Below are 17,428 nucleotides of genomic sequence, written 5' to 3'. Positions count from 1 at the left end.
TGTGACACTAGCAACCCGGTAATGTGACACTAACAACCCTGTAATGTGACACTAACAACCCGGTATGTGACACTAACAACCCGGTATGTGACACTAACAACCCGGTGATGTTACACTAACAACGCGGTGATGTTACACTAACAACCCGGTAATGTGAAACTAACAACCCGGTAATGTGGCACTATCAACCCAGTAATGTGGTACTAGCAACCCGGTAAGGTGACACTAACAACCCGGTAATGTGGCACTAACAACCCGGTAATGTGACACTAACAACCCGGTAAGGTGACACTAACAACCCGGTAAGGTGACACTAACAACCCGGTAATGTGACACTAACAACCCGGTAATGTGACACCAACAACCCGGTAATGTGACACTAACAACCCTGTAATGTGACACTAACAACTCGGTAATGTGACACTAACAACCCTGTAATGTGGCACTAACAACCCGGTAATGTTACACTAACAACCCGGTTATGTGACACTAACAACCCGGAAATGTGACACTAACAACCCGGTTATGTGACACTAACAACCCGGTAATGTGACACTAACAACCCGGTAATGTGGCACTATCAACCCAGTAATGTGACACTAGCAACCCGGTAAGGTGACACTAACAACCCGGTAATGTGGCACTAACAACCCGGTAATGTGACACTAACAACCCGGTAAGGTGACACTAACAACCCGGTAAGGTGACACTAACAACCCGGTAATGTGACACTAACAACCCGGTAATTTGACACTAACAACCTGGTAATGTGACACTAACAACCAGGTAATGTGGCACTAACAACCCGGTTATGTGACACTAACAACCCAGTAATGTGACTCTAACAACCCAGTAATGAGACACTAACAACCCGGTAAGGTGGCACTAACAACCCGCTAATGTGGCACTAACAACCCGGTAAGGTGACACTAACAACCCGGTAATGTGGCCCTAACAAACCGGTAATGTGACACTAACAACCCGGTAAGGTGACACTAACTACCCGGTAATGTGACACTAATAACCCAGTATTGTGGCACTAACAACCCGGCAATGTGACACTAACAACCCAGTAATGTGATACTAACAACCCGGTAATGTGGCACTAACAACCCGGTAATGTGGCACTAACAACCCGGTAATGTAGCACTAACAACCCGGTAATGTGACACTAACAACCCGGTGATGTGGCACGAACAACCCACTAATGTGACACTAACAACCCAGTAATGTGACACTAACAACCCGGTATGTGACACTAACAACCCGGTGATGTTACACTAACAACCCGGTAATGTGAAACTAACAACCCGGTAATGTGGCACTATCAACCCAGTAATGTGACACTAGCAACCCGGTAAGGTGACACTAACAACCCGGTAATGTGGCACTAACAACCCGGTAATGTGACACTAACAACCCGGTAAGGTGACACTAACAACCCGGTAAGGTGACACTAACAACCCGGTAATGTGACACTAACAACCCGGTAATTTGACACTAACAACCCGGTAATGTGACACTAACAACCCGGTAATGTGACACTAACAACCCTGTAATGTGACACTAACAACTCGGTAATGTGACACTAACAACCCGGTAATGTTACACTAACAACCCGGTTATGTGACACTAACAACCCGGAAATGTGACACCAACAACCCGGTTATGTGACACTAACAACCCGGTTATGTGACACTAACAACCCGGTAATGTGACGCTAACAACCCGGTAATGTGACACTAACAACCCTGTAATGTGACACTAACAACTCGGTAATGTGACACTAACAACCCGGTAATGTGGCACTAACAACCCGGTAATGTTACACTAAGAACCCGGTTATGTGACACTAGCAACCCGGTAATGTGACACTAACAACCCTGTAATGTGACACTAACAACCCGGTATGTGACACTAACAACCCGGTATGTGACACTAACAACCCGGTGATGTTACACTAACAACGCGGTGATGTTACACTAACAACCCGGTAATGTGAAACTAACAACCCGGTAATGTGGCACTATCAACCCAGTAATGTGGTACTAGCAACCCGGTAAGGTGACACTAACAACCCGGTAATGTGGCACTAACAACCCGGTAATGTGACACTAACAACCCGGTAAGGTGACACTAACAACCCGGTAAGGTGACACTAACAACCCGGTAATGTGACACTAACAACCCGGTAATGTGACACTAACAACCTGGTAATGTGACACTAACAACCCTGTAATGTGACACTAACAACTCGGTAATGTGACACTAACAACCCTGTAATGTGGCACTAACAACCCGGTAATGTTACACTAACAACCCGGTTATGTGACACTAACAACCCGGAAATGTGACACTAACAACCCGGTTATGTGACACTAACAACCCGGTAATGTGACACTAACAACCCGGTAATGTGGCACTATCAACCCAGTAATGTGACACTAGCAACCCGGTAAGGTGACACTAACAACCCGGTAATGTGGCACTAACAACCCGGTAATGTGACACTAACAACCCGGTAAGGTGACACTAACAACCCGGTAAGGTGACACTAACAACCCGGTAATGTGACACTAACAACCCGGTAATTTGACACTAACAACCTGGTAATGTGACACTAACAACCCGGTAATGTGACACTAACAACCCTGTAATGTGACACTAACAACTCGGTAATGTGACACTAACAACCCGGTTATGTGACACTAACAACCCGGAAATGTGACACTAACAACCCGGTTATGTGACACTAACAACCCGGTAATGTGACACTAACAACCCGGTAATGTGACACTAACAACCTGGTAATGTGACACTAACAACCCGGTAATGTTACACTAACAACCCGGTTATGTGACACTAACAACCCGGAAATGTGACACCAACAACCCGGTTATGTGACACTAACAACCCGGTTATGTGACACTAACAACCCGGTAATGTGACACTAACAACCCGGTAATGTGACACTAACAACCCTGTAATGTGACACTAACAACTCGGTAATGTGACACTAACAACCCGGTAATGTGGCACTAACAACCCGGTAATGTTACACTAAGAACCCGGTTATGTGACACTAGCAACCCGGTAATGTGACACTAACAACCCTGTAATGTGACACTAACAACCCGGTATGTGACACTAACAACCCGGTGATGTTACACTAACAACCCGGTAATGTGAAACTAACAACCCGGTAATGTGGCACTATCAACCCAGTAATGTGACACTAGCAACCCGGTAAGGTGACACTAACAACCCGGTAATGTGGCACTAACAACCCAGTAATGTGACACTAACAACCCGGTAAGGTGACACTAACAACCCGGTAAGGTGACACTAACAACCCGGTAATGTGACACTAACAACCCGGTAATTTGACACTAACAACCCGGTAATGTGACACTAACAACCCGGTAATGTGACACTAACAACCCTGTAATGTGACACTAACAACTCGGTAATGTGACACTAACAACCCGGTTATGTGACACTAACAACCCGGAAATGTGACACTAACAACCCGGTTATGTGACACTAACAACCCGGTAATGTGACACTAACAACCCGGTAATGTGACACTAACAACCTGGTAATGTGACACTAACAACCCGGTAATGTTACACTAACAACCCGGTTATGTGACACTAACAACCCGGAAATGTGACACCAAAAACCCGGTTATGTGACACTAACAACCCGGTTATGTGACACTAACAACCCGGTAATGTGACACTAACAACCCGGTAATGTGACACTAACAACCCTGTAATGTGACAGTAACAACTCGGTAATGTGACACTAACAACCCGGTAATGTGGCACTAACAACCCGGTAATGTTACACTAAGAACCCGGTTATGTGACACTAGCAACCCGGTAATGTGACACTAACAACCCTGTAATGTGACACTAACAACCCGGTAATGTTACACTAACAACCCGGTTATGTGACACTAACAACCCGGAAATGTGACACTAACAACCCGGTTATGTGACACTAACAACCCGGTAATGTTACACTAACAACCCGGTAATGTTACACTAACAACCCGGTAATGTGGCACTAACAACCCGGTAATGTGACACTAACAACCCGGTAAGGTGACACTAACAACCCGGTAAGGTGACACTAACAACCCGGTAATGTGACACTAACAACCCGGTAATTTGACACTAACAACCCGGTAATGTGACACTAACAACCCGGTAATGTGACACTAACAACCTGGTAATGTGACACTAACAACCCGGTAATGTTACACTAACAACCCGGTTATGTGACACTAACAACCCGGAAATGTGACACCAACAACCCGGTTATGTGACACTAACAACCCGGAAATGTGACACTAACAACCCGGTTATGTGACACTAACAACCCGGTAATGTGACACTAACAACCCGGTAATGTGACACTAACAACCCGGTATTGTGACACTAACAACCCTCTAATGTGACACTAACAACCCGGTAATGTTGCACTAACAACCCGGTAATGTTACACTAACAACTCGGTTATGTGACACTAACAACCCGGAAATGTGACACTAACAACCCGGTTACGTGACACTAACAACCCGGTAATGTTACACTAACAACCAGGTAATGTGACACTAACAACCCAGTAATGTGGCACTAACAACCCGGTAAGGTGACACTAACAACCCAGTAATGTGACACTAACAACCCGGTAATGTGACACTATCAACCCGGTATTGTGACACTAACAACCGGGTAATGTGACACTAACAACCCTGTAATGTGACACTAACAACTCGGTAATGTGACACCAACAACCCGGTAATGTGGCACTAACAACCCGGTAATGTTACAATAGCAACCCGGTTATGTGACACTAGCAACCCGGTAATGTGACACTAACAACCCGGTAATGTTACACTAACAACCCGATAATGTGACACTAACAACCAGGTAATGTGGCACTAACAACCCGGTTATGTGACACTAACAACCCAGTAATGTGACTCTAACAACCCAGTAATGAGACACTAACAACCCGGTAAGGTGGCACTAACAACCCGCTAATGTGGCACTAACAACCCGGTAAGGTGACACTAACAACCCGGTAATGTGGCCCTAACAAACCGGTAATGTGACACTAACAACCCGGTAAGGTGACACTAACTACCCGGTAATGTGACACTAATAACCCAGTATTGTGGCACTAACAACCCGGCAATGTGACACTAACAACCCAGTAATGTGATACTAACAACCCGGTAATGTGGCACTAACAACCCGGTAATGTGGCACTAACAACCCGGTAATGTAGCACTAACAACCCGGTAATGTGACACTAACAACCCGGTGATGTGGCACGAACAACCCACTAATGTGACACTAACAACCCAGTAATGTGACACTAACAACCCGGTATGTGACACTAACAACCCGGTGATGTTACACTAACAACCCGGTAATGTGAAACTAACAACCCGGTAATGTGGCACTATCAACCCAGTAATGTGACACTAGCAACCCGGTAAGGTGACACTAACAACCCGGTAATGTGGCACTAACAACCCGGTAATGTGACACTAACAACCCGGTAAGGTGACACTAACAACCCGGTAAGGTGACACTAACAACCCGGTAATGTGACACTAACAACCCGGTAATTTGACACTAACAACCCGGTAATGTGACACTAACAACCCGGTAATGTGACACTAACAACCCTGTAATGTGACACTAACAACTCGGTAATGTGACACTAACAACCCGGTTATGTGACACTAACAACCCGGAAATGTGACACTAACAACCCGGTTATGTGACACTAACAACCCGGTAATGTGACACTAACAACCCGGTAATGTGACACTAACAACCTGGTAATGTGACACTAACAACCCGGTAATGTTACACTAACAACCCGGTTATGTGACACTAACAACCCGGAAATGTGACACCAACAACCCGGTTATGTGACACTAACAACCCGGTTATGTGACACTAACAACCCGGTAATGTGACACTAACAACCCGGTAATGTGACACTAACAACCCTGTAATGTGACACTAACAACTCGGTAATGTGACACTAACAACCCGGTAATGTGGCACTAACAACCCGGTAATGTTACACTAAGAACCCGGTTATGTGACACTAGCAACCCGGTAATGTGACACTAACAACCCTGTAATGTGACACTAACAACCCGGTATGTGACACTAACAACCCGGTGATGTTACACTAACAACCCGGTAATGTGAAACTAACAACCCGATAATGTGGCACTATCAACCCAGTAATGTGACACTAGCAACCCGGTAAGGTGACACTAACAACCCGGTAATGTGGCACTAACAACCCGGTAATGTGACACTAACAACCCGGTAAGGTGACACTAACAACCCGGTAAGGTGACACTAACAACCCGGTAATGTGACACTAACAACCCGGTAATTTGACACTAACAACCCGGTAATGTGACACTAACAACCCGGTAATGTGACACTAACAACCCTGTAATGTGACACTAACAACTCGGTAATGTTACACTAACAACCCGGTTATGTGACACTAACAACCCGGAAATGTGACACTAACAACCCGGTTATGTGACACTAACAACCCGGTAATGTGACACTAACAACCCAGTAATGTGACACTAACAATCTGGTAATGTGACACTAACAACCCGGTAATGTTACACTAACAACCCGGTTATGTGACACTGACAACCCGGAAATGTGACACCAACAACCCGGTTATGTGACACTAACAACCCGGTTATGTGACACTAACAACCCGGTAATGTGACACTAACAACCCGGTAATGTGACACTAACAACCCTGTAATGTGACAGTAACAACTCGGTAATGTGACACTAACAACCCGGTAATGTGGCACTAACAACCCGGTAATGTTACACTAAGAACCCGGTTATGTGACACTAGCAACCCGGTAATGTGACACTAACAACCCTGTAATGTGACACTAACAACCCGGTAATGTTACACTAACAACCCGGTTATGTGACACTAACAACCCGGAAATGTGACACTAACAACCCGGTTATGTGACACTAACAACCCGGTAATGTTACACTAACAACCCGGTAATGTTACACTAACAACCCGGTAATGTGGCACTAACAACCCGGTAATGTGACACTAACAACCCGGTAAGGTGACACTAACAACCCGGTAAGGTGACACTAACAACCCGGTAATGTGACACTAACAACCCGGTAATTTGACACTAACAACCCGGTAATGTGACACTAACAACCCGGTAATGTGACACTAACAACCTGGTAATGTGACACTAACAACCCGGTAATGTTACACTAACAACCCGGTTATGTGACACTAACAACCCGGAAATGTGACACCAACAACCCGGTTATGTGACACTAACAACCCGGTTATGTGACACTAACAACCCGGTAATGTGACACTAACAACCCGGTAATGTGACACTAACAACCCTGTAATGTGACACTAACAACTCGGTAATGTGACACTAACAACCCGGTAATGTGGCACTAACAACCCGGTAATGTTACACTAAGAACCCGGTTATGTGACACTAGCAACCCGGTAATGTGACACTAACAACCCTGTAATGTGACACTAACAACCCGGTAATGTTACACTAACAACCCGGTTATGTGACACTAACAACCCGGAAATGTGACACTAACAACCCGGTTATGTGACACTAAGAACCCGGTAATGTTACACTAACAACCCGGTAATGTTACACTAACAACCCGGTAATGTGGCACTAACAATCCGGTAATTTGACACTAACAACCCGGTTAGGTGGCACTAACAACCCGGTAATGTGACACTAACAACCCAGTAATGTGGCACTAACAACCCGGTAAGGTGACACTAACAACCCAGTAATGTGACACTAACAACCCGGTAATGTGACACTAACAACCCGGTAATGTGACACTAACAACCCGGTAATGTGACACTAACAACCCGGTAATGTGGCACTAACAACCCGGTAATGTGACTAACAAGCCAGTAATGAGACACTAACAACCCGGTAATGTGACACTAACAACCCACTAATGTGACACTAACAACCCAGTAATGTGACACTAACAACCCGGTATGTGACACTAACAACCCGGTGATGTTACACTAACAACCCGGTAATGTGAAACTAACAACCCGGTCATGTGGCACTATCAACCCAGTAATGTGACACTAGCAACCCGGTAAGGTGACACTAACAACCCGGTAATGTGGCACTAACAACCCGGTAATGTGACACTAACAACCCGGTAAGGTGACACTAACAACCCGGTAAGGTGACACTAACAACCCGCTAATGTGACACTAACAACCCGGTAATTTGACACTAACAACCCGGTAATGTGACACTAACAACCCGGTAATGTGACACTAACAACCCTGTAATGTGACACTAACAACTCGGTAATGTGACACTAACAACCCGGTTATGTGACACTAACAACCCGGAAATGTGACACTAACAACCCGGTTATGTGACACTAACAACCCGGTAATGTGACACTAACAACCCGGTAATGTGACACTAACAACCTGGTAATGTTACACTAACAACCCGGTTATGTGACACTAACAACCCGGTAATGTGACACTAACAACCCGGTAATGTTACACTAACAACCCGGTTATGTGACACTAACAACCCGGAAATGTGACACCAACAACCCGGTTATGTGACACTAACAACCCGGTTATGTGACACTAACAACCCGGTAATGTGACACTAACAACCCGGTAATGTGACACTAACAACCCTGTAATGTGACACTAACAACTTGGTAATGTGACACTAACAACCCGGTAATGTGGCACTAACAACCCGGTAATGTTACACTAAGAACCCGGTTATGTGACACTAGCAACCCGGTAATGTGACACTAACAACCCTGTAATGTGACACTAACAACCCGGTAATGTTACACTAACAACCCGGTTATGTGACACTAACAACCCGGAAATGTGACACTAACAACCCGGTTATGTGACACTAACAACCCGGTAATGTTACACTAACAACCCGGTAATGTTACACTAACAACCCGGTAATGTGGCACTAACAACCCGGTAATGTGACACTAACAACCCGGTAATGTGGCACTATCAACCCAGTAATGTGGTACTAGCAACCCGGTAAGGTGACACTAACAACCCGGTAATGTGGCACTAACAACCCGGTAATGTGACACTAACAACCCGGTAAGGTGACACTAACAACCCGGTAAGGTGACACTAACAACCCGGTAATGTGACACTAACAACCCGGTAATGTGACACTAACAACCCGGTAATGTGACACTAACAACCCTGTAATGTGACACTAACAACTCGGTAATGTGATACTAACAACCCTGTAATGTGGCACTAACAACTCGGTAATGTTACACTAACAACCCGGTTATGTGACACTAACAACCCGGAAATGTGACACTAACAACCCGGTTATGTGACACTAACAACCCGGTAATGTGACACTAACAACCCGGTAATGTGACACTAACAACCCGGTATTGTGACACTAACAACCCTCTAATGTGACACTAACAACCCGGTAATGTTGCACTAACAACCCGGTAATGTTACACTAACAACTCGGTTATGTGACACTAACAACCCGGTAATGTGACACTATCAACCCGGTATTGTGACACTAACAACCCGGTAATGTGACACTAACAACCCTGTAATGTGACACTAACAACTCGGTAATGTGACACCAACAACCCGGTAATGTGGCACTAACAACCCGGTAATGTTACAATAACAACCCGGTTATGTGACACTAGCAACCCGGTAATGTGACACTAACAACCCGGTAATGTTACACTAACAACCCGATAATGTGACACTAACAACCAGGTAATGTGGCACTAACAACCCGGTTATGTGACACTAACAACCCAGTAATGTGACTCTAACAACCCAGTAATGAGACACTAACAACCCGGTAAGGTGGCACTAACAACCCGCTAATGTGGCACTAACAACCCGGTAAGGTGACACTAACAACCCGGTAATGTGGCCCTAACATACCGGTAATGTGACACTAACAACCCGGTAAGGTGACACTAACTACCCGGTAATGTGACACTAATAACCCAGTATTGTGGCACTAACAACCCGGCAATGTGACACTAACAACCCAGTAATGTGATACTAACAACCCGGTAATGTGGCACTAACAACCCGGTAATGTGGCACTAACAACCCGGTAATGTAGCACTAACAACCCGGTAATGTGACACTAACAACCCGGTGATGTGGCACGAACAACCCACTAATGTGACACTAACAACCCAGTAATGTGACACTAACAACCCGGTATGTGACACTAACAACCCGGTGATGTTACACTAACAACCCGGTAATGTGAAACTAACAACCCGGTAATGTGGCACTATCAACCCAGTAATGTGACACTAGCAACCCGGTAAGGTGACACTAACAACCCGGTAATGTGGCACTAACAACCCGGTAATGTGACACTAACAACCCGGTAAGGTGACACTAACAACCCGGTAAGGTGACACTAACAACCCGGTAATGTGACACTAACAACCCGGTAATTTGACACTAACAACCCGGTAATGTGACACTAACAACCCGGTAATGTGACACTAACAACCCTGTAATGTGACACTAACAACTCGGTAATGTGACACTAACAACCCGGTTATGTGACACTAACAACCCGGAAATGTGACACTAACAACCCGGTTATGTGACACTAACAACCCGGTAATGTGACACTAACAACCCGGTAATGTGACACTAACAACCTGGTAATGTGACACTAACAACCCGGTAATGTTACACTAACAACCCGGTTATGTGACACTAACAACCCGGAAATGTGACACCAACAACCCGGTTATGTGACACTAACAACCCGGTTATGTGACACTAACAACCCGGTAATGTGACACTAACAACCCGGTAATGTGACACTAACAACCCTGTAATGTGACACTAACAACTCGGTAATGTGACACTAACAACCCGGTAATGTGGCACTAACAACCCGGTAATGTTACACTAAGAACCCGGTTATGTGACACTAGCAACCCGGTAATGTGACACTAACAACCCTGTAATGTGACACTAACAACCCGGTAATGTTACACTAACAACCCGGTTATGTGACACTAACAACCCGGAAATGTGACACTAACAACCCGGTATGTGACACTAACAACCCGGTGATGTTACACTAACAACCCGGTAATGTGGCACTATCAACCCAGTAATGTGACACTAGCAACCCGGTAAGGTGACACTAACAACCCGGTAATGTGGCACTAACAACCCGGTAATGTGACACTAACAACCCGGTAAGGTGACACTAACAACCGGGTAAGGTGACACTAACAACCCGGTAATATGACACTAACAACCCGGTAATTTGACACTAACAACCCGGTAATGTGACACTAACAACCCGGTAATGTGACACTAACAACCCTGTAATGTGACACTAACAACTCGGTAATGTGACACTAACAACCCGGTTATGTGACACTAACAACCCGGAAATGTGACACTAACAACCCGGTTATGTGACACTAACAACCCGGTAATGTGACACTAACAACCCGGTAATGTGACACTAACAACCTGGTAATGTGACACTAACAACCCGGTAATGTTACACTAACAACCCGGTTATGTGACACTAACAACCCGGAAATGTGACACCAACAACCCGGTTATGTGACACTAACAACCCGGTTATGTGACACTAACAACCCGGTAATGTGACACTAACAACCCGGTAATGTGACACTAACAACCCTGTAATGTGACACTAACAACTCGGTAATGTGACACTAACAACCCGGTAATGTGGCACTAACAAGCCGGTAATGTTACACTAAGAACCCGGTTATGTGACACTAGCAACCCGGTAATGTGACACTAACAACCCTGTAATGTGACACTAACAACCCGGTAATGTTACACTAACAACCCGGTTATGTGACACTAACAACCCGGAAATGTGACACTAACAACCCGGTTATGTGACACTAACAACCCGGTAATGATACACTAACAACCCGGTAATGTTACACTAACAACCCGGTAATGTGGCACTAACAACCCGGTAATGTGACACTAACAACCCGGTAAGGTGACACTAACAACCCGGTAAGGTGACACTAACAACCCGGTAATGTGACACTAACAACCCGGTAATTTGACACTAACAACCCGGTAATGTGACACTAACAACCCGGTAATGTGACACTAACAACCCTGTAATGTGACACTAACAACTCGTTAATGTGACACTAACAACCCGGTTATGTGACACTAACAACCCGGAAATGTGACACTAACAACCCGGTTATGTGACACTAACAACCCGGTAATGTGACACTAACAACCCGGTAATGTGACACTAACAACCTGGTAATGTGACACTAACAACCCGGTAATGTTACACTAACAACCCGGTTATGTGACACTAACAACCCGGAAATGTGACACCAACAACCCGGTTATGTGACACTAACAACCCGGTTATGTGACACTAACAACCCGGTAATGTGACACTAACAACCCGGTAATGTGACACTAACAACCCTGTAATTTGACACTAACAACTCGGTAATGTGACACTAACAACCCGGTAATGTGGCACTAACAACCCGGTAATGTTACACTAAGAACCCGGTTATGTGACACTAGCAACCCGGTAATGTGACACTAACAACCCTGTAATGTGACACTAACAACCCGGTAATGTTACACTAACAGCCCGGTTATGTGACACTAACAACCCGGAAATGTGACACTAACAACCCGGTTATGTGACACTAACAACCCGGTAATGTTACACTAACAACCCGGTAATGTTACACTAACAACCCGGTAATGTGGCACTAACAATCCGGTAATTTGACACTAACAACCCGGTTAGGTGGCACTAACAACCCGGTAATGTGACACTAACAACCCAGTAATGTGGCACTAACAACCCGGTAAGGTGACACTAACAACCCAGTAATGTGACACTAACAACCCGGTAATGTGACACTAACAACCCGGTAATGTGACACTAACAACCCGGTAATGTGACACTAACAACCCGGTAATGTGGCACTAACAACCCGGTAATGTGACTAACAAGCCAGTAATGAGACACTAACAACCCGGTAATGTGACACTAACAACCCACTAATGTGACACTAACAACCCAGTAATGTGACACTAACAACCCGGTATGTGACACTAACAACCCGGTGATGTTACACTAACAACCCGGTAATGTGAAACTAACAACCCGGTAATGTGGCACTATCAACCCAGTAATGTGACACTAGCAACCCGGTAAGGTGACACTAACAACCCGGTTATGTGACACTAACAACCCGGTAATGTGACACTAACAACCCGGTAATGTGACACTAACAACCCTGTAATTTGACACTAACAACTCGGTAATGTGACACTAACAACCCGGTAATGTGGCACTAACAACCCGGTAATGTTACACTAAGAACCCGGTTATGTGACACTAGCAACCCGGTAATGTGACACTAACAACCCTGTAATGTGACACTAACAACCCGGTAATGTTACACTAACAACCCGGTTATGTGACACTAACAACCCGGAAATGTGACACTAACAACCCGGAAATGTGACACTAACAACCCGGTATGTGACACTAACAACCCGGTGATGTTACACTAACAACCCGGTAATGTGAAACTAACAACCCGGTAATGTGGCACTATCAACCCAGTAATGTGACACTAGCAACCCGGTTATGTGACACTAACAACCCGGTTATGTGACACTAACAACCCGGTAATGTGACACTAACAACCCGGTAATGTGACACTAACAACCCTGTAATGTGACACTAACAACTCGGTAATGTGACACTAACAACCCGGTAATGTGGCACTAACAACCCGGTAATGTTACACTAAGAACCTGGTTATGTGACACTAGCAACCCGGTAATGTGACACTAACAACCCTGTAATGTGACACTAACAACCCGGTAATGTTACACTAACAACCCGGTTATGTGACACTAACAACCCGGAAATGTGACACTAACAACCCGGTTATGTGACACTAACAACCCGGTAATGTTACACTAACAACCCGGTAATGTTACACTAACAACCCGGTAATGTGGCACTAACAATCCGGTAATTTGACACTAACAACCCGGTTAGGTGGCACTAACAACCCGGTAATGTGACACTAACAACCCAGTAATGTGGCACTAACAACCCGGTAAGGTGACACTAACAACCCAGTAATGTGACACTAACAACCCGGTAATGTGACACTAACAACCCGGTAATGTGACACTAACAACCCGGTAATGTGACACTAACAACCCGGTAATGTGGCACTAACAACCCGGTAATGTGACTAACAAGCCAGTAATGAGACACTAACAACCCGGTAATGTGACACTAACAACCCACTAATGTGACACTAACAACCCAGTAATGTGACACTAACAACCCGGTATGTGACACTAACAACCCGGTGATGTTACACTAACAACCCGGTAATGTGAAACTAACAACCCGGTAATGTGGCACTATCAACCCAGTAATGTGACACTAGCAACCCGGTAAGGTGACACTAACAACCCGGTTATGTGACACTAACAACCCGGTAATGTGACACTAACAACCCGGTAATGTGACACTAACAACCCTGTAATGTGACACTAACAACTCGGTAATGTGACACTAACAACCCGGTAATGTGGCACTAACAACCCGGTAATGTTACACTAAGAACCCGGTTATGTGACACTAGCAACCCGGTAATGTGACACTAACAACCCTGTAATGTGACACTAACAACCCGGTAATGTTACACTAACAACCCGGTTATGTGACACTAACAACCCGGAAATGTGACACTAACAACCCGGAAATGTGACACTAACAACCCGGTATGTGACACTAACAACCCGGTGATGTTACACTAACAACCCGGTAATGTGAAACTAACAACCCGGTAATGTGGCACTATCAACCCAGTAATGTGACACTAGCAACCCGGTAAGGTGACACTAACAACCCGGTAATGTGGCACTAACAACCCGGTAATGTGACACTAACAACCCGGTAAGGTGACACTAACAACCCGGTAAGGTGACACTAACAACCCGGTAATGTGACACTAACAACCCGGTAATTTGACACTAACAACCCGGTAATGTGACACTAACAACCCGGTAATGTGACACTAACAACCCTGTAATGTGACACTAACAACTCGGTAATGTGACACTAACAACCCGGTTATGTGACACTAACAACCCGGAAATGTGACACTAACAACCCGGTTATGTGACACTAACAACCCGGTAATGTGACACTAACAACCCGGTAATGTGACACTAACAACCTGGTAATGTGACACTAACAACCCGGTAATGTTACACTAACAACCCGGTTATGTGACACTAACAACCCGGAAATGTGACACCAACAACCCGGTTATGTGACACTAACAACCCGGTTATGTGACACTAACAACCCGGTAATGTGACACTAACAACCCGGTAATGTGACACTAACAACCCTGTAATGTGACACTAACAACTCGGTAATGTGACACTAACAACCCGGTAATGTGGCACTAACAACCCGGTAATGTTACACTAAGAACCCGGTTATGTGACACTAGCAACCCGGTAATGTGACACTAACAACCCTGTAATGTGACACTAACAACCCGGTAATGTTACACTAACAACCCGGTTATGTGACACTAACAACCCGGAAATGTGACACTAACAACCCGGTTATGTGACACTAACAACCCGGTAATGTTACACTAACAACCCGGTAATGTTACACTAACAACCCGGTAATGTGGCACTAACAATCCGGTAATTTGACACTAACAACCCGGTTAGGTGGCACTAACAACCCGGTAATGTGACACTAACAACCCAGTAATGTGGCACTAACAACCCGGTAAGGTGACACTAACAACCCAGTAATGTGACACTAACAACCCGGTAATGTGACACTAACAACCCGGTAATGTGACACTAACAACCCGGTAATGTGACACTAACAACCCGGTAATGTGGCACTAACAACCCGGTAATGTGACTAACAAGCCAGTAATGAGACACTAACAACCCGGTAATGTGACACTAACAGCCCAGTAATGAGACACTAACAACCCGGTAAGGTGGCACTAACAACCCGGTTACGTGACACTAACAACCCGGTAATGTGACTCTAACAACCCGGTAATGAGACACTAACAACCCGGTAATGTGACACTAACAATCCTAGCAACTCGGTCACAGGCTTACACATTGCAGTGGCGTTCAAATGAGAGAAACTCACTTAGAAGAAATAATGATAATACCCTCACTGCGGGAGTTGTAATTTAGAGCTATTGGTCACAGTGAGCCGGCTTCGCCAAACTTGATAGTGAACCACAAATGCTGAGGCTTCGCAGTGGGATCTCGCAGTGGCTCTCTCGCTCGAGCAAGCCAAGCCTCACCAAAGGGGTCGATTTGAGGCGTGCCAATAAAAATAACAACTACGCCTTCGAAACGTCATGTTCCACGGCGGCGAGATGTTAACTACCTCGGCTGGTATACAGGAGGTCGTGGGTTCGATCTCTCTCATCATCGTCATCATCACGGTGGTTAGGAGATGCTAACTACCTCGCCTGGTATACAGGAGGTCGTGGGTTCGGTTCCGATCCCTGACGCCTGCTGTATATTTGGAATTTGCGTGCCTCTCTCTCATCATCATCATCACGGTGGCTAGGAGATGTTAACTACCTCGCCTGGTATGCAGGAGGTCGTGGGTTCGATCCCGACCCTGACGCCTGCTGCTGTATATTTGGAGTTTACGTGTCTCTCTTTCTCATCAACATCATCACGGTGGCTATGAGATGTTAACTACCTCGCCTGGTATGCAGGAGGTCGTGGGTTCCATCCCGACCCTGACGCCTGCTGCTGCTCTATATTTGGAGTTTGCGTGTCTCTCGCTCTCTCTCATCATCATCACGGTGGCTAGGAGATGTTAACTACCTCGCCTGGTATGCAGGAGGTCGTGGGTTCCATCCCGACCCTGACGCCTGCTGCTGTATATTTGGAGTTTGCGGTGTCTCTCTCTCTCTCTCATCAACATCATTACGGTGGCTATGAGATGTTAACTACCTCGCCTGGTATGCAGGAGGTCGTGGGTTCGATCCCGACCCTGACGCCTGCTGCTGCTGTATATTTGGAGTTTGCGTGTCTCTCTCTCATCATCATCATCACGGTGGCTATGAGATGTTAACTACCTCGCCTGGTATGCAGGAGGTCGTGGGTTCGATCCCGACCCTGACGCCTGCTGCTGTATATTTGGAGTTTGCGTGTCTCTCTTTCTCATCAACATCATCAC

Source organism: Petromyzon marinus, chromosome 42 (assembly GCF_048934315.1).
Source record: "Petromyzon marinus isolate PM22_M1 ecotype Great Lakes invasive population chromosome 42, UKy_Petmar_22M1.pri1.0, whole genome shotgun sequence".
Classification (NCBI taxonomy): Eukaryota; Metazoa; Chordata; class Hyperoartia; order Petromyzontiformes; family Petromyzontidae; genus Petromyzon; species Petromyzon marinus.
Note: the sequence above shows the minus strand (reverse complement) of the source record.